Source organism: Schistocerca gregaria, chromosome 8 (genome assembly GCF_023897955.1).
Source record: "Schistocerca gregaria isolate iqSchGreg1 chromosome 8, iqSchGreg1.2, whole genome shotgun sequence".
Classification (NCBI taxonomy): domain Eukaryota; kingdom Metazoa; phylum Arthropoda; class Insecta; order Orthoptera; family Acrididae; genus Schistocerca; species Schistocerca gregaria.
Genome location: NC_064927.1, coordinates 141,145,436 through 141,171,433, shown reverse-complemented (window position 1 = coordinate 141,171,433; position 25,998 = coordinate 141,145,436).

Genomic DNA, 25,998 nt, shown 5'->3' with positions numbered 1-25,998 from the left:
TAATTGTTAAAGCCACAAAAGAGGTAGTTTACAGGAGAAAAATTAGATATATACTTTAGTTCGAAAATTTACCTTCTCTGTATTTGTCAAATTACTAGCTGCAGAAGGAAACAGATGATTCACATATGGATTTAACTTAAAAATTAAAAATCTAATTGGATATTATTAAAACTACATCTAACAAAAACAAGGGAATTGTTGTTTTCTGTGCGTAAACGTATTTGCAAAAGTTAATGAAGGTTTGGTACTAGAATACTTGCTTCTCTTATTCGCTAAACAACCAAAAATTCAATGACATTTCCTTCATACAAAGATCCATGGGCATCTATTTCATATGTGGGAAGTGGATATTTCGATAGCCTTGAAAAGTAGTTGAAACTAGATAATTGAAAGTATAGTCAGCCCCATTTCGTGCCTATTTGAAGATTTTAGCTGTCAATGCAATATGGCGACCTGTACAAAGTAGGTTTCCCACTGAAAGTCTCGTCTGCAGAAGAGAATGGCGATCAGTGCTCCCACACCAGCAATGTCAGTAACTTAGCGGTTGAATTCAGGAAAAGCTAATCACAATGTTCCATTCATTCACAAGAATTCCCTTGTGCTGCGACACACTAGTCTCTACAGACTGGTTCAAAGAAGATGGGGGCAAGGTATCCACAAAAAGTTCTGAGAGTAATGTGATATCTTCTTTGTTCAAGTGTTCAAAGACAAGTTGAAGCACACCATCCATCTCTGGCGGGATTGTGGCATTAGGACATCTCCACTGTAGGGCAGAGCTTCGAATTCTGTTTGTGTAATTGTTCTGAATTTCCCGTCTGTGCATAGACAGTGCTCTCTTCCCAAACAACAAAAATTCTTTTATGATAAACTGTGTTTTCGCAACTATGCACAGCCATGGCGAAGGATTTTAGTGGTGAGAATGCTTACCATTTCTGAGACGTATGTTGAAGGCAGGGCCGCATAACACATGACAAACGGGCTGTCTCATTGGGAATGCTAGGAAGAATGCAACCTGTGTTAGTCTGGGATATTTTCGTAAACGGAGGGAGACTTGGCTGTTATTTACATAGACATGTGACGTCAGTATAACAATGTCAACCTTTTATTTGCACCTGCGAAGGTGAGCCACTTGGTGCTGGACCAATGCGTCAGGCATGGTGTCTAGGAAAACACTTGCTTCGACAGGGATTTCTCATGTGTCAAATATGAAAGGAATGCCACCACCTCATGCCTGTGGGACCTGAACAGACACCTACACATGACTCGGCAGCTGATGGCCGCGTCATTGCTTTGTGGGGCTGCCAGCACACCCCGACTCCTGGCAGTGTGTGTGGTGGCGTTCTGTGCAGTCCAGTGGACAGCACATGGTTCTAGATCGAAAGATTTTTACCAGTGTAATTACGTGTCATAAGTGTTTGATGATGGCATTCCTCACACAATCGAAATAAAAAAAGAAAAGCAATCAATGTGATTGCTTCTTGCAAGACCTGCATCTTTCCAAACAGCAGAGAACAATGAGCAAGAGAAATCCAACTGCACAAACTGAATTTTTTTTATAAATAAACAATATACCCTTGAATTTCCTGTTATGAGGTCCTTTCTCTCCATTGCAGAGCCACCAATTTTCAGTTAGGGGAGAGGTGGGGAGAGGGGGCAGGAGGGATGGGGATGTTTACCAGAAATGTTTAATTAATTGATCAGTTTAACTAAGTATCCAATGATATTGATAAGAATGAGAGAGGACTATTCAAATAACTCACAGCTGCAAGTGTACCTATATCAGTGAGGGAAGGGGTGGGTTGGTGGTTTCCTGAGGGGTCAGAGGGGAGGAGAAGGAGAAGGACAGGTGGGGAACAATAAGTTAAGGAATTATCAATCAAAATAAAGGATGATGTTAGCAAAACAATAGGTTAATGATCTGTCAGTACAACAGGTTGACCCTGAGTGCGTACTTGCCCCTGAGGTTGGCAACCCACACTAACAAAATGCACACACACGGCCCTTGGCCCACTACTTTTTAGTTGGGGTGACAACCAGTAAAACAATTGCATTTTTCATTGCACTGAAAATTTTCCATGACATTTCAATATACTGCGTTCTGTTCCAAGTGCGAGAATATTTTGTGAACAGCCATATTCATAGGGAAGGATGATAATTCTAATAAAATACGGCCGTCAGAGATTGCACAGAAAGATTGAAATGTTCGTTTTTACCATATACTGTTATTACGTGGAACGGTAGAGAAATAGTGTGACAGTGGTTCTATGAATCATCTGCCAAGCAATTCAGTATCAATTACTGAGCAGTTATATAGATATATGTGTCGGATATCATTTGAGGTGAATAGAGCGTTGAGGTTCTAGCAAACAACGATAGGTTACTTCTTTTGTTTTTACTGAGGAAAGTGTTCCGACTCTAAATATCGTTCAGCCGACCAAACTTCAAACTATAGTCTTCCTTCCTTGATGCAACAATGAAAGGACCGTTGATATTGTGCATCGCTGAAGGCGCTGTCCAAATAATCAATCTCCCTTATTTATTTCCATTCATCGGAAAAAGAAATATTGACTGGGATTCATTTCACGAGTGGCGAAGTATCAGACGCTAAGGGAAACTGTTCCTACAACTGTTGAATAAAGAAATAAAGACACTTAACCTAAGGCCCACTGACTGCTGCGGCTGGTATTGTTGCCTTGAATAAAATAAATATTTGTCTCCAAGATCAAATATTTTCCCAAACTCTTTCCTCAGAGGTAACTAACAAAAATTTATTTAAAATAACGTTTGTCTGGGGAAGACGAACAAGTCTCATAAGAGTCATCCCTGTGGGAACGAGATCTACATAGATACTAATTATTTTTCCATAGGTGTCTTAGGATGTAGGTAGGTGCTTAAATATACGAATATGCAGTATGCTGAACTGTATTAGATTTTTCTCATGCGCAGTATTAATGTGTCTCACATGTAGGCCACCTTCTACAACTTTTACAATTAAATTTTACTTTCATTTTCAAATATTCCGTTGATTACTAAAAGCCCTTAATATATGTAACGTTTATAACACGGAAGGGACGATGGTTAAGGTACAGCTGGAAGGGTGGTTTGAGTTTTGTACTTGACAAAACAGTTGGAAGTGTGGAAGTCCCTCCCAGTGTATGAACAAGCGCCGACAAGAGAGGTGGCAGCCTCTTTGCTGCAGGAACTCCTCATAACACAGGCGACAGACAGCAGAAGCAGATAGCAGGGCCATACAGAACCCGGCTGGCCACACAGCCTGCTCACACATACAGCGACACGGAAACACTTGTCGCATGCACTGTATGTAACTCACACTGACTGTCCTGTGTGTACTGCAGTATACAGTCTAATATTTAAACTTCTCATGTTTCAGGTTCCTCTGGTGGACCTGTATCGTCCTGGATCGGTAAGACCCATTGTAGCTTTTTCTTTTACTTTACATTATCCATAGATATTTCTAATGACTTTACCTGGTCACAGGTAAAGTACATTCCCTTTGATTACAATACTTGTGTCATCAAAATGAAACGAGTATGTGGAATAATTCTGGGGCCCCAAGTTCCTGACTGTGCCAGAAGTCAAAGAAATAATGATATGTCCCAGGACGACGTCAGCTTCAGAACTCCAGAATGTGGTTTAGGCCATTACTTGGAAGGGATATCTTCTCCACATACATTTGCAGCAATCCTTGTGTATATACGAGTGCTTTATCATAAGAATCTGTCTAGTGCAGAGGGTTGTAATGAATCTGTGTAGAGTGCAGAGGTGACTTTGTGTCCTTGATGGTGAAAGAGGAGGTGACAGCTGTTATTACAGCTAACTTCTTCTTCTCCAGTATCAAACCAGAGAACAATAAACACTATGTTACAATATGAGCAAAGAGCGCAATTGACACTTTTGTACCCAGTAATTCAACATGTCTCTGCAGAACGCCTGAACATTTAAGCCGAGGCGCAGACATATAGTCTGGTGACCAGAGAGTATCCAAAACTATGTCTGAACATCAGTCTGATGGAAACCTATGGAAACCTCTCGTATCATGAGGACTTACACCGAAAAAGCCGTAGACTGAACGCCTACACATCCTGTTCATAGCTGCAGCTAAAGAGGCTTGTTCCAAAGGCGTGTCCAAATTCTCTGAATCTTCATGTATGGAACGTCTATATAGGGAACATTTATAAACAAGTTTTCGTCTTCATGGCTCTGGTTTCTTTTGCAGAGATACACAAATAGATCATACAGTTTTATTTGGAATGAGAAGCTCCTTCGTGGAAATAAGCTATACAGATCTCTACCTGTCCTGTGGTCCTCCCGCCCGCTGCTGGATGGAGTGCCATTGCATCTTTAAAAACAATGCTTCGTCTAACAGAGAGAAGATTCTGCGAAGTCGAACCGCCACCACAACTGGAGTAGATAAGCTGCAGTTAGCTCCAAGACATAGACATCTCGCACGATGCTCTACCAGGTGTACTTAATAGAACCAGTGTCATGTGACATGAAACCTTACACCAGTAGTCTCGTGTGTGTGGAGTGTTCTTCAAAGCATTCACACTTAACATACGAAAGTAGTGAATTGGACTCCTGAAACTACAAGTCAATGCTGGGTGCCAAAAGTGGTGAAACAGATTTACACAGTTATAATCAAACAGTAGGTTAAGGTACTGATGGCCGGGAGAAGATGATAGTAGTGCATCAAGCACCCCTTTTCATCCTGCGTGGCTTGAACGAATATGATCACTGCCATTGGTGTGCACCAACTTATATCGTGACACGTTATTCCTGATGTGTATTTTCCAAGCTTATAGGGCAAATATTCTTCCGATCTCCAACACTTCGACCACTGTCGGTAATTCAGAGTACACTCCACACCTCTCGATAAGATAGTTGGGACTGAGTGAGGTGGTGCTGTGGTCAGACACCGGACTTGCATTTGACAATACAGAAGTTCCAACTCTATCACTCACAAACCTGTCTTAGGGTTTCCGTGATGTCCCTAAATAGCTTAGGGTAAATTTCTAGATGATTTCCTCAGTAAGAAAACAACCAGTTTCCTTAACTGTCCTTCCCCATTCTTTCCCAATCCAACCTTGTGCCCAACCTCCAGCACTCTCGGCGTCAAGGGGACATAAAAGCATAACTTTTTTTGCGTCCATAGCAATTTCGGCGCTTGTGTTGTGCAGCGAGTGTAGGTACACATGTGGAGCGATGAATTACCTGCCACAGGGATATGGCGATATGGCTGTTGGCAGGATGCTGTCGTCCAGCATTAAAATGGCTAATAGTTGCTGCGTTATTACTCATCAATCTACAGTCACGAGCCAAGACAGTTGACTATAACAAATTACAGTATAAATACAGTGTTCACATGTTGACAAGAGGCGGTGGTTTTCCTCGAATCGGTGCTCATGGTGCACCTTTGACGCAGCAGTGCTGTGTCCTCACGACATCGGATAAATAGTGACATACCTACTGATACCGCAGAGCTTATGCCATGTATGCTCTTCTGTTTGGTACATCCCAACCATGGGTGCCAAGTCGAGTGGCACGATTTATTTTCCTGTGTCTGCAGAGTACGTTTGACTGGAATGTCATTCTGTGAACCCAAGGTGGCGGACAGCACAGATACGTGACTGCTGTGAGTGCCACTGTGGTCAAACTAGTATCGAGCATGTATGGTGGTATAGTGAGTCAGCTGCAACCAGAGGAACCATCAATGTCTTCCAGCACCATCACCAAGTTTTAAGAGGTGAACAAGCCTACACCGAAGCACGAGCGGCCAAAATGTCATGGTGGACAAAATGTCCATACTGTGGGGTGGACCTGAAGATGTTGGAGTTACTGAGCCGCTGCATGGCAGGTTCTGGTCAGAACTGTTGCTGAGGGCCTCAAGAAATTGATGCACTGCACTTCTGTCACCTAAATGTCACTAAATCTGTGAGGGGCATGGCTGCTGCATGGACACAACAGCTTGGTGGAGTGGTTGGTGCCTGTTCACAGCCAGATGGACAGTGATCCCAGTTGAGGCAAAGAACCTGGCTTCAGTGTATCAAGAGGAGCACTAACTGAGCTGACAGTTGCATGCTGGTGACTTTATCGTTGGTATAGTATATTGTGTGGTATACTAGCTGTACATTGGGTACTTCTGGTAGCAAAGCATTCCACTTACAAGTCTGTGATTGTTGTGTGACAAGGTGTGGTTGTTTATTCATTGCACATAGAAGTGTAGCCGTGTGTGCAGTGAGTGAGAGCACTTCAATTTGTTAACTACATGATGTGAGTGTGATTAACTGTATTGATCCTAAAATGTTAGCTTAAACTATGCTGTGTACATAACTTTCTTCTTGAGAGTATTCTAGTTAAAATTCGTCTTGTTACATGTTCTATGTCAAAAATCAACTTGTTGCATTAGTAGATAAGATGTTTCTAAAAAAAAAACACACTTTCAGCTGCAGATGAACTTTTACAGAGCATAGTGTGTAGTTCGTTGTGGTATTATATGGTAACAGTGGTAGTAGTAAACAAATACGCACTTATGTGTTACGATCCTAGTTAGGTCATAGAGTGTTCTTCCATTCTGTGTTTTCCTACTGAAGTTGTCTCTAATATTACTACTGGTTATGTCCGAGAGCCAAGCATTGCAAATTTTTGTCGTTGTTAGCTGTGTATGAGTCGGTTAAGGTAAGGTTATTTGATGGAAGATACTTTTTATTGATTGTTTGGAACCCAATGTCAGTATCTTTATAGGCTACAGAAATATCTTAACTTAAGGAAAGCATATTTCTAATCTGAAGAAGTTAAACAAAATAATTGTTACATTGAGTCCCTGACGTACACAGCTCCCAGTCCAAACGCCACTTCATCTATATCCTAGGCCACATATGTGACACAACTTGTTCTTCAATAGTATGTGTCAACATGAGTAATATGCAAGACAAGCGTTAAAAACTCCAACCACTGTTAAGGAATGGTTCTCGAGATATAACATCAGCAAACAGTCTTAGAACTAGATTGGAAGAACCTTAGGGAAACTCGTCTCAGAACTAGCTAGGCCAAAGTCATTCTTCAAAATTAGGCAGAGCACAAAGAGCTTTTGTTATCTGTGCTAATCTAATGAACATGACTCTCTTTTTTATTACCAGGGTGTCCATAGTAGTGGAAGTCGTAGAAACGTTAGTCGATGTTCAGTCTAGTCGTATACTGAAGCATGGTTCTCGTCCTTGCAGCAAGTCTGATGAACGGGTACCAAAGAACGAAGACTGGTCTGGGCCACCTGCTGCACCACCACCACCACCACCACCAGCAGCAGCAGCAGCAGCAGCAGCAGCAGAAGAGGGTGCTGTAAGAGAGATTCCCGTGGACAGCCTGAGCCTTGTCGCTGGTAAGTGGGGCAACTTCTTGTATGCAATTTAGTAGGCACAGCTGCTTCCTGCACACCTGTACCACACCCTGGAAACGTCACAAACGTTCATGTGAGGCAAGCACTGTATATACTGTTTAGACCCAATCCTGTGACCTAGCCTTTGCTTCAGTCTGCACAGCCTTACGAGGGAATACAAAAATTTTGAAACCCCTGTTTTGAGGAACTTCAGAAGTTTCATCCAAAGTCTATGATCGTATACAGCTATAGGTCTCAGAACTCTAGTTGGCTTCATGGAGCTGTGAAGGGTCGATAGATTCTTACACTTTTCTGTGCCGAATACGTTCAAATATGGAAGAAACACATCATTTGACTGTAGCAAACGCTTCTGATGAGGTTTCTTGAATACCTCTTTTCTGAGTAAAGAAATTATTCAGCAGATGATAAAACTTTCGCAGGTTCTTGTTTTGCGCTCCGGTTTTGACCCAAGCACGTAGTGAATTAAATCAGAAACGAGCTTTGGTTAATGTGATAGCAAAAGTGCTTCCCACATTAAGAAACGCGTGATTTTTGTGTCAATCTTAATGAAGATGTGCCACTTCAATCATTAGCGAAACGGTATTCAGTATTTTCGCCAAACTACTTTTTTAATTCAAAAATGGTTCAAATGGCACTAAGCACTATGAGACTTAACTTCTGAGGTCATCAGTCGCCTAAAACTTAGAACTAATCAAACATAACTAACCTAAGGACATCACACACATCCATACCCGAGGCAGGATTCGAACCTGCGACCGTAGCGGTCGCTCGGCTCCAGACTGGAGCGCCTAGAACCGCTTGGCCACTCCTGCCGGCACTTTTTTTAATTTCACTTTTTTTTCTTCATGGAGTAATGATTGATCCTTGACTAACCAACAGAAATTCAACAATGCTGAGAGGCCTTTGAACTGTCTTGGATCTTTTTTAAAATTCACTTTTGAAGTTTCTCCTTAGGGCATTTTGCTTCTACATTCACAACATGGAACACCCATTTCGAAACTGGTTCTTAAGATAAAAATTCATTTCATGCAAGATGTCAAACTTTTCCTTGCAGCAGCGTAATACACCGCTCTGCAGCCTACAGATAAATATAGAAAACATAAAGAGAAGATATAACAATATAAATAGGTGATAAAATGGTGACTGTTTAAAACTTGTACATGGCGAAAGAGTTGTGAAGAAAAATGAAAAAAACAAAGAGGTCAGTGATGCTGATTAAAACCACTTAGGAAACAGACAGGCACAATTAAAAAAACATGGCGACAGTCTTTTTTCTGTTCGCAATACTTTAAAAAGGGGAAGCACAACACTGAACACTCACGGAAAATACTGCATTATAGGGTACAATGGCATATGGGTATTGCCGTGGGGGGGGGGGGGGGGGGGGGACGGACAGATGAAGAGGGAGAGGGGGAAGCTGATAGAGGAGGAGGGCACAGAAAAAGGGGGGAGCGGAGCAGGGCGGACGCAACAAAGGAGTTGGGAAGACAGTGATGTCTACCATTACATCAAACTGAAGAATCTTAATCAGTACTCTTCCACAGCGATATTAACAGTTAGGTCGACAGCTAGTTGATAAAGCACATATTTAACAGAATCACTTCCAAACTGACTATAAATTATACTGCCTGAAAATAAATAAATTAATTAATTAAGTGCCCAGAAGACTTGGCCGGATGTCAAGTGTGACTTTGTATACCTGTACACCATCGATGGTAACTAACTATTAGAGTGGAGTTCTCTGTGAGTGGTAGAATGGCCCACCAGAGTGCCCTGGTGTTAGAAATCTTAAAGACACAGCTACACACAGGCATTGTATTAAATCCAATGGCGACATGTGAAAATTTGTGTTGGACTGGGACTCGAATCCTGATGCTCAACTTCTCTACAGCAGTTACTTTAATCACTTCAGCCACCTGAGCACAGCTCCTGCCCTGCCCAAATTCCTACATGCCACACACTACAGATGTAGTGTCCTCCGTCCATTATCCCCTATCTGCTCGCAGTTATTCACATGAGTCGCACAAGTATGCAGACAAGTAAGTGCATCTGTATAGAAGATATCATTTTAAGGTGTCTGTTCTTTTGGACATGTTACAAAGAACAAACACCATGCATACGTGCATTACAGTTATTCTTGTTTAGTGTTGTTACTAGGCCTGGTAAAATATATAAGAGGCATGAAAAGTGTCAACATTCAGTGAAGACTGTAAAGGGCACAGAGACGCTGTGAACTGATGTGGACGGAGTAACAGCGCCTGACAGAGATTCAATGAGTCCTCATGGAAGGTGTAAGTTTTTGAAGCATTCAGATGTGACAGTGGCCTGATGATTACACCGCAAGGGAGATTCTCCTTACTGTGCACGAAACATATTGTAACCCTTTGATATCCTTGTCAGACAGGCTAGGGGATTACTACGTCATGTGTGGGCTGGCATTAACACCACAACACAAAAGGCTGCATTTGGAGTATTGCTGTATGATTCTCCCAGTGTAGGGAAAAGTCGGGTATGACTTCAGGTCGTGGCTGATATTGGCCAAGGGAATTCTGACGGCACAATAGTGCGTCACTTACATCCTGCATCTTCATGTGGTATCTCCTACGAAATGAAATGAAATGGAGTGTGACGAGGGCCTCCCATCAGGTAGATCGCTCGCCTGGTGCAACTCTTTCGATTTGACGCCACTTCGGCGACTTGCACGTCGATAGGGCTGAAATGATGATGATTAGGACAACACATAACCCAGTCCCTGAGCGGAGAAAATCTCCGACCCAGCTGGGAATCGAACCTGGGATCTTAGGATTGACAGTATGTCGCGCTGACAACTCAGCTACTGGGGGGGGGGGGGGATGGTATCTCCTATGAGACAGCACATGGCGCCATTTTTCAAGAGGACAACTATCGTCCACGTGCAACATGCTTCCCTATCAGCTCTCTGTGTTATGTTAAGCTATTAGCTCTGTACCCAATAGAATATATAGGACATCAGCTCATACCCCATCTCTATCCCAGTGAAACTGTCCAGGATATCAAGGACTAATTACATCAGCTGTCGGCTAGGTAGCTTGTGTGAGGACCAGGTCAACGGTTTTATGACACACTTCTATACTGAACCAATACATGAATCCCGACTAGTAATCCGCCCACCCATTAAAATTAACCCACCAGAGGTGCACTCCTTCACGACGAAGTCTTAGGATGCTCTTGTTTGCACTATCTCATGGTTTACTCTCGTCGCAGACAGCTGGTGTACACTGATTCAGTCCCGGAGGGGGGAGGGGGGGGGGGGTATGAGATGGTGGCGGGAAAGTAATCCGGCCATCCCTTAAAATTAACCATGCCAGTTCTGTACTCAACACTGCCGACCCTGTGCATGATGCAGAACAAAGGCAGTCTCAAAAGAAGAAGAAGTAATTAATGAATAAAAGTGAAAAATTCATATTCATGAAAAGTCAGTTGTCAAAATAAACAAACCCAAGCGAAAAGATGGAAGGAGAGAAATGTCTTCTGAAATGTTACTGTCACTGTCATTTGATGCAGCAAGAAGCCAATTGTATTTACACATGCAAATACTTTCATTTCCAAATAAGTTCTCGTTAGTTCCCTTTCTATAAATATTCGTCACAGAGGATCTAACACCATTGACAAAATTTATTGTTTTAGATAAACTTCCTCCACTGGTCCAAAACAATTTTTTTGTCCCTTTTTGCAGATAGGATAAATAGTCATCCTAATTGGACTAACATGGTTGTGGGGTTAGCGAAATAAGAGATTACCAGGAGCAGTCAAGAGTACGATGAGATCCAGAACATGTCATCTGTAATCGAAATAAAACGAAGCGTTAAGCCACAAACAGATAACATCTTCCTCTACCAGAGGACATCACTATAGTGGAGTCCAAGTTACACTGTCTGATTAAAATAGAGAAATGCCCAGAAAAGGTGGAGGTGATGAAATGAAATTTCACAAGTTGAGAGGATACATGATGCTATTTCAGTGATTAACACACTGAGTAAAATTTACTTCATTTATCAGCAAGACGCTGAAATCCCTTCTGCCTGGATACATGATCTAAATTGGTTAGAAAGGGTTTCATAAAGCCGTTGTATCTTCTCCTGAGGTATCCTAACCCACGATCATTGTAATCGTACTTGATGTTCTGGATACAGGAATGATAACGTCGTTGATGTCCGAACTGGTCTAAATCATTCACCATCAGGGATAGATCTTGGGATCTTGCAGGCCATAAGGATGCCTCAGTTACACAGACAGTTCATAGATATACGTCCATGTGTGGATAGGCATTGTCTTGTTAAAAAATGCAACATGATACTGTCTCATGAGAGATAATGCATGATGGCGCATGCATTCGTAAGCAGTCTGTACTTCCTAGTCATGGCATCACTCCAAATTGATCCATTTATGTTGTAGTGTTAACAGTAGCCTACGCATGTGTATGTGTGTGTGTGTGTGTGTGTGTGTGTGTGTGTGTGTGTGTGTGTGTTCAAATTTAAACCAATGTGACATCTGGACACTGCATTATTTGACCACCCAACCAAATGGACGCCCACTGTAAGGCTACTTTCAGTCCAGTCAGGAGCTGGTAATGCAGTCTCTCATGTGTATGCAGCATATCAATGCCATTTACAGTGACCACTCAACATTTGAAGGTGTTCACGTTCCTTATATATCCTACCAGTTCTGGTACAACACCAAACATGAACACCACTGACGCAGTTTGGTGGCCATTCTGTCTTAGAAAATTGCGACACTAATCTTTTATAAATGCATTGATTCAGAATGACATTTTCACTCTGCAGCAGAGTGTTCGCTGATATGAAACTTCCAGACATCGAGTCTGGGTCCGGCACACAGTTTTAATCTGTCAGGAAGCTTCAAATGCAAGGATTGTGTGGACATAGACGCAGTTACATTGTTATCCGACCTTATACGACCATGGTTGCTGGGAGTTTAAAATTTTTTTTTAATATGAGGTAGTGTATATACGACAATTCCACAGGTCTACTAGGTGAACTATAGTGCAAGGTTCTTATGAAGCATTGGCACTCCTAAAATTCAAGCAAGAACCATTTAAACCACATGTTTACATAACTAGGAGAGTGGGCTCACTATATGGCCATATAGAGTGTGAGATGACGTTAACAACACCGTGCCTACCAGCGAAGGAAATACAGAACGTGCATACTACTTCGTCAGATTCTGTATGTGGGATACAGGAGACCTTCCACCATCCCGCCGCTTCTGTCTGATACCAATATGATTGCCTTGAACCTATTATCGAGCATCCTCATTGCAGACAATATGGAAATAAGACAGTTATTCCAACAACAAAAACTCACAGTGACGACCTGTGCAGTTCACAACTCTGAAATCAATGTGTGTGTATGTGTGTGTGTGTGTGTGTGATAGTGTAGTCGAGGGATGAAAATTTTCTGAACTTATGCTGCAAAGATAGAACGCTTGAATGGTTTGTTGGACGGCTGTATGACTGTCTTAACCAGCGTTAAATAAAATAAAATTTACAGCAATGGATAAAATGCTTACAATCCACTCTTCAAAACACTACGAAGTTGCTCCACCGCTGCCCAGCATGTAACATAAGAACTAAACTACTTTCTGTAGATATTCACGCGACATACTGTTTTGATCATAATAACATTTTACCTGATGTTTTGTACACTGTGAACTTCCAGATTTCTCGGTGTTAACAGTTGAGATTAAATTTACTGTACAACTAACTAATCAGTTTTGTTAATTTTATTGTGTTCTTACACCAGTTTATATTTCTTACCTTTGTAAACAAGGGTACGTTTTCATGAAAGTTAATCCTTTTCTTCACAGTGTACTCAGGCATGTCCGATGGACAGGAGTTTATTTTGCCACATGTGGAGCCAGCATTCTGCGCCCTAGAGATTGAGCACGAGAAGTAGACAGGTTAGTATACAATCAACACAGCTGTGATATTGCGTTCATAAACATGTTCATATTTTTGTAGCTCTGTCGATATGGGTACATTTTGATAAACTTTAACCCTTTTGTTCACAGTCTTCTCAAGCATGTTATCCGGGAGTGTGCCAATTTTGGCCCCAAGGAACACCTGTTTTGCACACTCCACAATACGGCCCTCAGGGCCAGCACTACTCAGACCGGTAGGCGGGGAAGAAGCTGGTTTTAGTCCAGGGCAATAAGCATTCCGCTCACCACACAAAACGCCATTCAGACTAGAGTACAAGAAGTAAGGTGGTGAGTATATGATCCAGACTGCTAAATATTTTGTACACACACTTGTTTATATTTTTTACCTCTATCGATATGGGTACATCTTGATAACATGCAACGTTTTTTGTTCACAGTCTACGCATTCCTGCTGGACAGAAGAGTGACTGTACTGTCCCAGAGCAGCAAGTGTTGTGCTGTCTAAACAAAACACCCTTCAGCACCAAGCGCTGGTCAGGGCTGTTGACCTGAAAACACTAGATCGCGTGTTGGAGTAGTAAGAATTCTGCACGCCATGCAAAACGCCGTTCGGACCAGACCAAAAGAACTAATTGGTGAGTATACAATCAAGTGTCCTGTGATAATGTCTTCTTATGCTGGTTTATATTTTTTACATTGATCAACTAGGGTATATTTTAATTAAACATAGTTCTTTTGTTCACAGTTACTCAGGCCTGTTTGCTGGCAGTGTCATGATTTTGGCCCAAAGCAGCAACTGTTCTGGATACTTGACAAAACGGCTTTAAGAGCCAACCACCACTCAAGTCTATTGTCCGGGAAGATGCTGATTTCAGCCCAGAGCAGGAAGCATTCCGCTCACCAGGCGAGATGGTGTTCAGACTCGACAACAGGAAGTGGGATGGTGAGTATATGATCTAATCTGCTTGATATTTTGTGCACACACTTGTTTATATTTTTTACCTCTAACGACGTGGGTACATTTTCATAAAAAGTAACCGTTTTTGTTCACAGTCTACTCAAGCCTGTTGGCTGCAGGGTGACTATATTGGTCCAGGGCAGCAGGTACTCTGCTCGCTAACAAAACAGCCTTCACGCCCGTGTACTACTCAGACCTGTTGACTAGAAAGGAGCTGAATTTGGTGTAGAGTAGCAAGCATTCTGCTCACTAAATAAAACAGTCTTCAAACTCGAGCACAAGAGATGGGACTGTGAGTACATGTTTCCATCTGTTGTGATACTGTGTTCTTATATTCTTCTGCAATTTTTACCATGATCTATAAGTATACTCTTTGATGAAATGTAACCAGTTTCTTCACTGTCTAATCAGGTCTACTTAGTGGTGAGGAGCATTATGGTCCAGAACAGCAACTACCCTTCTCGCTAGACAATTAATCCTCGGTATCTAGCACTACTCTGAAATGTTGACCAGGAAGGAGCTAATTTTACCTTGGAGAAATCAGCATTCCGCACATAATGCAGAACGGCCTTCAGCCTCGAGGACAAGGAGAATGGTGAGTATATGTTCTAATCTTCTACGATTTTGTGATCTTACACTTGGTTATTTATTTACCTTCAGCGACAACAGTACAGTTTGATGAAACTTGATGCTTTCATTTACAGTCTACTTAGACGTGTTGGATGGGAAAGAGTTTTTGTTGACTCCAGAGCACACACAGATTTGTGTCAACGACATCCCAACTATGTTGGACTATTCTTATTTCCTCCCATATAACCATTCTACATTTCTAACACTGACATGCGATCACACATCTTAGTAATCACCTGTAGACCATTCCATTTTTTGTTTCTCACTGCTTAACTTCCCAGTTCGGGCTAAAACTACAAAGTTGCTCATTCACAAAAATTTGGTCCGTTTTTAAACACAGTTAGAGGTTTTACAGATAGAAATATTTCATTACAACTTTTCTCTCTGAGACTGTCACTTTGTGAAAGCCATACTAACACACACAAACCGTTATTTACCGGTAACTTCGAACTGTTGCTTGTGTTAGCTACCTGTGTTCTCCTGACCAACAACATTCATTGAAATTTCAACTTAAACTGTAACATGGTTGACCTTCTCTCGCTCATTTTGTGAACATAGTTTATCAATTTGATGTTAATACAAATAAGTACAATGGACTGCACCGAGAGAAAGAACCAAGGTAGTACACAGTACGGTATCGGAATACGGAACATCTTGCATGTGACGGTAATCGACGATCTAACATGAGTGCAGGATTTCGTTTTGTCATAGAACTACGTTAAGCGCCTGCGTGCCTTAAGACCAGCCACACAACCCCTACCTATGATGCAGTTCTTTTTATGCTGCACTCCAGTCTGCACACATCACTGAATCTTGCATGACTACAATAACACTCGGAAAACGGTCAGTGTACCAACACAGAAAGTGCAGACTATCTGGTAAAATCAACTATTTTGTCGAGGCCCGTTACTTACCAATGAAGTTGACGTTACGAATGCACAACATCTGTGCAAAATGGACATCAGTACTTATCTGAATTCAGTGAGTTTGGGAGACAAACTAATGTGGATACAAAACAATCCCGTTGTTTCGTATTTAGTTACTCGTAGATAACCTTAAAAACCATTTGATGTTGTGCCATGTAGCTCTTAGCAAAAGGTTTGGACTCTGCCTTCAATAAAATCACACGATTTCTTCAGAACAGAAATCACACTAGCAACCTGGACTCATCCACACGGCCATCGTGACATCCTGTTACAACAATGAGCCAGTATACCATGGAAGTCCTCAACGCACTGACCGACAGTTGGTTGAGTCATGATGTATTACCTCCCATATGCTTTGTTCACTTAATCTACTTCCATCTAAGTCTGTAGACATTGCCACCAGCAACAATAAATATTGAAACGGCAACTGAAAAGACTGCCTATGTGATTGTATCTATTTGGTCTTATTTAATATGAAATGAACAAATACAAATCATATGATGTAACCAAGGCGGATTACAGTCTGAAGTAGGTCCGACATCAGCCAAGCCCCAAGACCTTTTCTTCCATTCAATGTCCTGTCTGTCTTACTTAGAATGTATGAGGCTGCTGTGACATCAGACAAGTCACTTTATCAATTATTTGTCCATCAAAACTGCAATGTCCTATATTGGTCTCTCCAGTGGATACTCTTTAGCAACACTCGCCGGCCGCGGTGGTCTCGTGGTTCTAGGCGCGCAGTCCGGAACCGTGCGACTGCTACGGTCGCAGGTTCGAATCCTGCCTCGGGCATGGATGTGTGTGATGTCCTTAGGTTAGTTAGGTTTAAGTAGTTCTTAGTTCTAGGGGACTAATGACCACAGTAGTTGAGTCCCATAGTGCTCAGAGTCATTTGAACCATTTTGAACCAACACTCTCTGAAAAATCTTCGCTTCATTTTTACTGTCTTAAAATTTGTTTATCGGACGTTCTATTTTTCTTTCCTTCGTCGTCCTTTCCTTGAACTCGTCCATTCACTGGTTTCCAAGGGATATCTGCCCTCAGAAATTCGGTCTTACTAATTGTTTATGCCTTAGCGAAACCTTATGTCAGATCTCCGAAACTTTCTGCAACTATGCTCTCCTGCCTGCCCTAATGACATGGTGCCCTTGTCCCCCTGTCCCCCTCCCTTTCCTCCCTATGCAACAATGGTAGCTGCCTTCAGATGGTCCTACAAATTCTAATTTCAGTGTTTAATTGAAAATGACATATCTTGAGATCTAATACTCGAATCACAAAACATGTTTTCGCAAAACTTACTGTAATCAAATTGTATGTACATCATTGTGTGACTGCATATACTTATCACTCTCCTTCATTATTTTAATTTATCGACATAATAGCTATGAGTGTGCTGACCATGCAAAGTGGAAGAATCTACCACTGCTATGACTCAACCTTCTCACATTGTTTTTGAAACTTCGGTGAGCTCTGAATATCGGTACATGAAAAACTTCTCATTCCTTTATTTCTACATCATGAAGGTATGTTTCACTTTCTCACATTTTCTCCTGCCCCGAATTGTTCACAGCATTCAACTCTGGCATTTTCATTTCCTTTGCAAGTCTTACCAGTTTTTAGAACTCCCCCAACATTTAACACTACATACTTCAAGAAAATATCCACTGATAGTTATACAATTTTATTTGCCGTGTTATATATATATATATATATATATATATATATATATATATATATATATATATATATATATATATTTTCTCTTTCCATTTCAATAACTTCCGGACTTCTCAGTTGTCTATACACACATACTGAAGACTACCAACAATAGATTAAACAAAAGAGGAAGAGAATAGTACAAGGAAAGAATGCATTGTTCTACCCAGCTCAAGTACGCACAGTCCCCTCACTGCGAAGTTTCCCATAGAGCAGGAAACCTCGTACCCTTTTTAATGTGCCTCATCTACCATCCCTTCATCAACGTTCCATGCATCTCTTTCTGGTCCTCCTTCCAAAGGATAACTCTTACATCCTTTTTCTGCTTTCCTTAGAACTGTAAAACTGTATAAACTTATATTTCATACTTATTTTTCGTTACAACCTTTAGTCCTACTTTGAAGTTCAAAATTTCCCAGAAATGCTCCTTTTGCTAAAAAAATTGTGTTACTATTGCCTTTTCCTAACTAAACTCTGCATGACCTGGTGCCATGAAGTTCTAGCGATACCGACATGGGTGCTATGTCATCCGCAGCCCACAGGTGTCACTGAATGCGGATGTGGAAGGGCATGTGGTCACCACATCGCACTCCTGAACATTAGTCAGTTTACATGACCGGAGCAGCTACTTCTCCATCAAGTAGCTCCTCATTTTGCTCACAAGGGCTGAATACACCCCACTTACAAAGAGCGCTCGGCAGACCGAATGGTCACCCATCCAAGTTATAGCCTAGTCTGACAGTGTTCAACTTCACTGATCTGATGACTGCCTTTTCCTGCATGCTGAGATTTTCTTAGAAAACGAATATTTGCATACTTGAAAATACACAGGGATTATTAGGTAGCCCTAATAGTTCAACACAAAGCATGTAATCCAACAACAAAAACATACAGAGAAACCACACAGAGGTGCGTATTACCAACTACTGAACAAGAAATACTGACTTTACTTATTTAGTTATTAACGAACACCACAGATGTAAAATACATTAACACTCTCCCTTATTTAATAGCTTGCAAAGTCTAATCTTATTACATAAATACTGATATCTGATGGAGAACAGTGGCTTTTTTTGTATATCAGCAAGTTGTTCTACAGTGTCTACTTTTGCAACTGTGATTTCATAAGGGCTAACTAGTTCATGAACAAAGAAATGCCTAATACGAATATGCTACTTTCTTCGGTCAAACTCGGGATTCTGGGCAAGCCAGACAGCAGCTCCATTGTCTACCTGCAGAACTGGTGTTGGGTGCGGACAATTTCCCGAGCAGTATCACTGGCAGCCACAACCTCAGCTTCAGTTGTGGATGCGGCAACAGAAGATTGCCTTTGGCCATTCCAGGAGATAGGTGCCCCAAAGTACAGACAAAGGACACCAGATGTAGAGCGCCCAGAGCCAAGATCACCAACAACATGGTCAGCATCACAACAACACTCTAAAACCTGCTTCTTAGAATTGTTTTTGTATAAAAGTCCATAATTTGTTGTGCCTCTCGGGTATCACAAGATTTTTTTAACTTTCACTACATCACAATCTGTTGATTTTGTGATTTCTTGACAACAGTGACAGCATATGCAATGTCAGGACGTCTCCCACACATCGGAAACATCAGTGCCCCAACAGCTTGACTGTATGGAAATTCAGAATTGCAACAATTTTCTTCTGTATCATTGTCGTTTATAATGGGTGTAGTTACAGCCTTGCAGTTCTTCGTGTTGAAACGCTCTAGTATTTTCTCTGTGTAGTGAGTTCGACTTACACATACAGTGCCACGTTCTTGTTGGTCAATTTCCAGACCTAAGAAAACTGATGCAGGCACTGAAGTAATTTTAAACTCTTCTCTTAAATCACTGACAATGTCTTCAAATTCCTGTTCACTCTGAGCTGCAAACAGACCATCATCAACATAGGAATATTTTCTTACAGCCTTACTGCCTCATGAAAAGTCTAGGATCAGTTTCACTCCTCAGAAAGCCCAGTTTAGTGAGATGATTACTGTACTTCTAATTCCAGCAATGCAGAGTCTGTTTCAGTCTGTATGGACTTTTCTTCAAACAACATACTCTCCCAGACGCATCATCACATCCTTGAGGTTTTTGCATATAAAAGGTTTCTTTTAAATCACTGTAAAGATAAGCAGTTGAAACATCAATTTGTAAAAGTTTCATGCTCTCCCTTCGTAGTGCAGTGAACGTGCAGTGAATGTCTGGCCATAGTCAACTCCTCTCTGCTGCGAATAACCCTTAATCTCCAATCTTGCCTTGAATTTATTGACTGAGCCATCAGCATTTGTTTTGACTTTATACGCCCATCTATTAGAAATGGACCTCTTTGCATATGGTAGGTCAACTACATACCACGTTCTGTTTTCTTGAAGAGCTTTTATTTCAGAATCCATAGCTCCCTTCTAGAAATCGTGTTGAACAGGCTTCATGGCATCGCTGTATGTTTCTGGTTCTTGGAAAGATACTGAGAGGTTCATTACATAATCATTAAATTTTTGTGGATGTGTGAGGGTTAACCGATCACACAGACATGGTAAAGCTTCTCCACTTGTGTCTTCCTGTTCTTCCTCCTGAGGGTCTTCATCCACATCCGAGGAACTGCCATCCACTTCACTCTCACTATCAATACCACTGGTCTTCAGTCTGAGGTGCTGGATCCTAATGACTGAAAACATTCACTGGAAGAGTTGAACTTTTCTCGCTCTTCAGTGGCCTCTCCTCAAAGATGACATCTTGTAACCTAATGAGTTTGCACATCTCTCCACAATAAATTCTGTAACTCTCATTGTAATCATATCCAATAAGGACACATTTCAGTGCTTTTTGGTCCATGTTCCTTCTCTGTTGTTTTGGAATATGAGCATAGCACGTAGAGCCTATCACCTGCAGATGTCTCAGGCTTGGCTTCTTTCCATACCACAATTCATATGGCTATGTTCCTGCAATACTGGAAGGCCCTGTTCGGATTAGAATGTTGGTTGCAGTGTTCACCATTTCTTCCCAAACTTTCTGTGGTATGTTTGCATGTGCATGCATTATGGCTCTGGCAGATTCCACAACTATGCAGTTCTCTCTTTCACTGCACCCATTTTGTTCTGAAGTGTGTGGCATTGTGAAGCGTTGAATTATACCCTCTTTGTGAAGAATCTCTTTTGCTTGTTTGTTGTCACATTCTTTCTTCAACTCAGAAGCTTTTGCTACAGCTATGAACTGCCTTAACTTTTCTGCAACTTTAGACTTTTCTTGTATGAAATATGTTGCCCTAAACTTTGTACAATCATCTTTGAGAGGATCAAAATACCGGTGCCCTGACACAGAAGGTACTTGAAACGCAACACATACATCAGCGTGAATAAGCTCAACTGGTTCTTCTGTGCTCTTTCTGTTGCCAAATGGTAAACGATGAGCCTTGGCATAAATACAGCCTTCACAAAGTTCACTGTCCATTTCCAACTCAATATTTAAATCGCTACAAAGTACAGACTTCACATGGCGCTTGTTCTGGTTTCCAAATCTTTCATGATAAAGCTGCTACGTATTGTCTCTGCTAGTGGTATTAACTTTGCTGAGGCAGATACGTTTCACATTTCTTACAGCAAGTTTAAAAAGCCCTATAAAGCGATCACAGACATCCACCAATCTAGTGACATTATCAATCTTAAGATGACAAATTTCTGCAGTTGATGTGAATTTACACTCTGGATCTTCATCCTGTACTGCAAGAACAGAGAATATATTCTTGTGAATCTGAGGTACATACATACATCTGTCATGGTAATTCTGTTCAATTTTCCTCCAGCGTCTATTGAGCCTTTTCCAGTTGCTTCAATTAAGTCACCATTACCTGTAGTAACTGAGTGTTTTGTTAAAAAAGGCTGAAATATTTTGAAACAATTCCTGTCATTTCTAATATGACTTGTTACACCATTGTCAATATACCAGTCTTCATTTCTACATTCAGAGTTCATCACAGACTATGTCATAGCAAGAAGCGGCATATTTGTATCTATGGTAGCTGGTTTTGGATGTTTGCCATTCGCTGCCAACTTTCTGCACACTTTAATTGTATGGTTTGGTTTCATGCAGTAATTACATATTAATTTCTTTTCCATCTTTTTCTCCATTGGATTTACTTACTGAAATGACAGCCTTGACGAGTTTGTAGTGAGGGCTTCTTGTTTACTAAAATCATCTTCCTTTGTACTCAGAGCTTCTTCGTATGCAAACAATTGATTTGTTAAATTATCAGTTATTCTGTCATCTCTAGACGTTAGCATCCAACTAGATTTAAACGAAAAATAGTATTCTCGTAGTGTACCTAATATTTTACAAATCAAAAGAGAATCAGGCATTTCTGAGTTATTTACGATATCTTTGGTCATTTCTGGTTTCAATTCACTCCACAAATTTTTCTGCGAGGAAATATGTGTCGCAATATTGTCGTTAGGAGTCATTTGAAACTAAAGAACTGCAAACAAAGGTTGTAAACTTTGTCTTCCGAGAGACCATCAAATATTTTGTGTAATTCTGTCCACACTTAGCACGCTATATTTAGACGCATTAAATTTTGCAAAGATTTTTCCGACATATTTGTAGTCAAAACAAGTACAGCGTTGCTGTCTGCTTTGTTAAAAGCTTCTAAAGCACTTTTGTAAATCGCCCTTTGTTCAACGGTAGCACTTTCTGAAATAATACTAGGTTTCACTAACCGGCCTTCCACAACATCAAGTGCACCAAGAATTCCTCGTAGGCAAATACTTATTTTGTGTTGCAATTTGTTTTGCCTTCCACAACTCCGATGTTGATAATTCTCGTTGAATCCATCGTTGGTTGCGTGGAATTAACAACTTCAAAAATGTCTTCTTGGAGATAACTTTAAAAACCTTTTGCACAGAGCTACGTTATTATTCTCGTACAAGTGTCAATTTAACATGCACCTGCGCCCATAACGTGTTGAGATTATGTTAGAAAACGAATATTTGCGTATATGGAAAACACACGCGAGACAGATATACTAGTTCAACAGAATGCACGTACAACAAGAACAACAATATACAGAAAAACCACACACAGGTGCGTAAGTCCAACCACTGAACATAAAATACTGACTTTAGTTATTTAGTTGTTAAAGAGGGTCAAAGATGCTAACACTGAGTTTCTGAATTCTCTAACGTGTGTAATTCTGTGACCACAACTTTGACCTGCAAGAGGAGTTTGACGTCATGTTGGATTGTTTTTCGACACAATCCCTGTAGCACCAATACTTTTAACGTTACACATCATCAGTACTACTGTGTCCATTTTGCTGGGTGAAGTAACTGAAATCTGTGAACAGCTGTCAACCAACATCTCACTCTCTAAGCCACCTACTGCTACTTTTACAATGGATTGACAGCAGCCGAAATGGGCACCAGCTCTCCTACACAAAACAACTCTTTTCTTTTGGCTTTTTTTTTTTTTACCAAACTCAGTCACAGGCATCGAATTTCTATCTTTACTCTTCCTATTCACCGTTCAGCCTGTGTGTCTAAAAGCACACTGCATGAGCGCTGTCCAACCTTGAAGGCAGTTCATATTTGGAATCTCTATCAAATACAAATTTATAAACCATACTAGCTCCGTCCAGAGACTCTCTTGCGTTTTCTAATGAACATTCGTGTTTGAATTCTCTCCCTTGCAGTTCAAAAGTGCTTGCTTCCATGCATTCTTTCATATACTGTTCTCGAACCTTAAGTCCTCACACTTGCTACATCAACGAATTTTTACTTCTTATTGTTCCTGTTCCAGTCAGTTGCTTTTTGTCAAACTGTCACACTATCCCAATAGTACCTGCAGTGTTTAATCTGTCGGTTATGTCATAATAGTAACTGGTGTGCAAGTCAGGTGACTCTTCACACACACTCGGTGATGCAGGAATGTCTCCCCCCTTCATCATTGTCTCCATTCCTACCAAGTTCAATAGAACTTCCCATCAGCTGCCCAACCAAGCTATTCAGCAATCTTGTTCCCCCCCTGAGTGCACCTCCTGGCCACCAAGGTCACCTGTGGCAGCTGCTATTCACACTTTATTTATGTTCCTCACTATTACTTGCCAGTTTCTACTTAAAACTGGTCATCAGAATGATTGATATTCTGTTGCCTGTTGTACACATCATCATACGTGGCACCAGTCTTCCACTATCCCGCAGCTGCTGACACACGCGAGACAGATTACTGTAAGGGCCATGAGAATATTAGACTCTTTCGAGAAAACGTTCATAATTCTCGTAATTGTCATGGATGGTGCTACAAGTTCTCACCAAACACAGAATGGTAACAAACGTTTTGTACCCACAGCAACAACTGCACAGCAACCCCCATATCAGTACTTAACAGAATGCCTCCTCCTGTACCCTAAACAGATTGATACTAGTCTACTAGCTGTTCTCGCTGAATTGCTGTAGACCAATATTCTTTCAAAAATTGGACCATGAGAAATGTTTACATTGACATCTTGGATATTCGGGAATCCAGCCGGATGTTCGAGTCGTTCTCGCACGATATTTCAACAGCGTGCCTCGCTGTCTTCTTCAGGTGCTACCTGAGACTGGTCCTTGGGTCGATCGAGCCCAGTATTTATGCCTCCCAGGCTTCACAGTGTGCTAATAGCACTTGTCCAGAAACACATGGAAGTACAACTTCTTGACATGGCTGGAAGTATGAGAAAACTGTACTGAAAGATGTTAGGCGATTAGCCAGTTTCATTCATAGCTAGTTTCACACTCTTGGATATTATGGTGCAACTTAATGGTATAAACAGTAACAAACGTTATGAGCAAATTGAAACAAACAAACATTAACAAAATATAGGCACTAGTAACTTCACTAGGCAAAAATTACATCAAATTATTACCTTTGTAAAGTATCATTAACCACAAAGTCACATGGCAAGATTAAAATATAAGGATGTCCCTCATATAACTATAAAACGTAGAAACTGTAGCTTACACGTGTGAAATTCGTGGTAGCAGCTAAAGAGGCGATTCTTCTAAAATATAATAATTTTTTCCAGTTTAAAACTTGTTTCAAAGCTGAAAACTGACTCCTTTTGATGAATTCTTCATTGTGATATGCACCTCCCTCTACTATTTATGTGTAAGGTCTATGTGTTTTGGCATACCACTTGAACTATGAGATTTCACTCGTGTGGCATAGGCACCAGCACTTAAATTAGCGTCTTTGTTGTCCACAGGTGTGCTTGGTTGTCATGGACAGGCCTAATGTCCCCTGTGACGGGTCAGCCAGCAGATACAAAGTCATTAGTATCTGGGTGGACACCCACCTTCGAGGCAACAGGGACAGCTCATCACCGACGAGGATTTTTTTCCTATGGTGGTGGGCATCTGCGTACTGTAAGTGCAGCCAACACACTAGCAACACCACGTGCCGACGTCATGGACACTGACAAGACACCACCTATTGGCTGGTGGCGCTGTAGTTCTGCTGCTACCACAACAGAAGCATTACGTCATTGTGAAGCTAACATCAGTACAGACAGCAATGTTTGCCTGTCATTTAAAATTGATTTTTGTTTAAAATAAACAAATTATTTGCCCAACATGAGAATACTCATTGAGTGTAACTATCGTTGTTTAATAGTTCTCGTAAAAACATTCACTGAGATCAGTGTAGGGCATCTGTTTTACCTTTGTAGTAGAGCGTTAGTTATACAATGGTACACGCATTGGCCTATTCACTTTCATTCATCATCTTGTTCCATCAGAAATTTGACAGCATTGTTGAATGTATTCACTGTCAACCACTTAGCCTACCTGTAGCAATGTATGTTATGCCTCATCAACCTTGCAATTTCTTCATGGCAGAACTCTCAATACAGATAAAGTTTCCAGAGCTTCATTTTTCCGAAGCCATCTGCAGAGTATAACAGTCCTAGATCGAGAGATAATAACTGAGAAAAGAAACTTATAATAGAGAATAATTTATCTGTGGTTGTCACAAACACAGCTACAAACTAATAATCCTGTCTTTTTACCATGGAAGTCTTAACACTTAAAAATCCCTCGGGACACACTCTGCCTGAGAAATGGCCACACCAGATTAGTTACTGCACTGTGTTCATTCGCTTCATCACAGATATTTCACATGAAAAGTCAAAGTAAAAAGGAAATAATTTCATGCTTGGCAGAGCGGGTGCACCAGCATACATCATTGGTTGAGGAAATGTTGTCTTGCAGTCACCTGAGTGGACATCGCTACCTATCAGCCGACTTCCATGACTGGTGGCCGGAGTGTGATGCGTTAAAGGGAAACTCTAGAGAACGGTGTTATGAGGTGGATCACAACCAACAGCTCTTTTGCACAACATTTTTGGATCTTTTTCTTTTACTGAAAGTCATAAACTGAAATA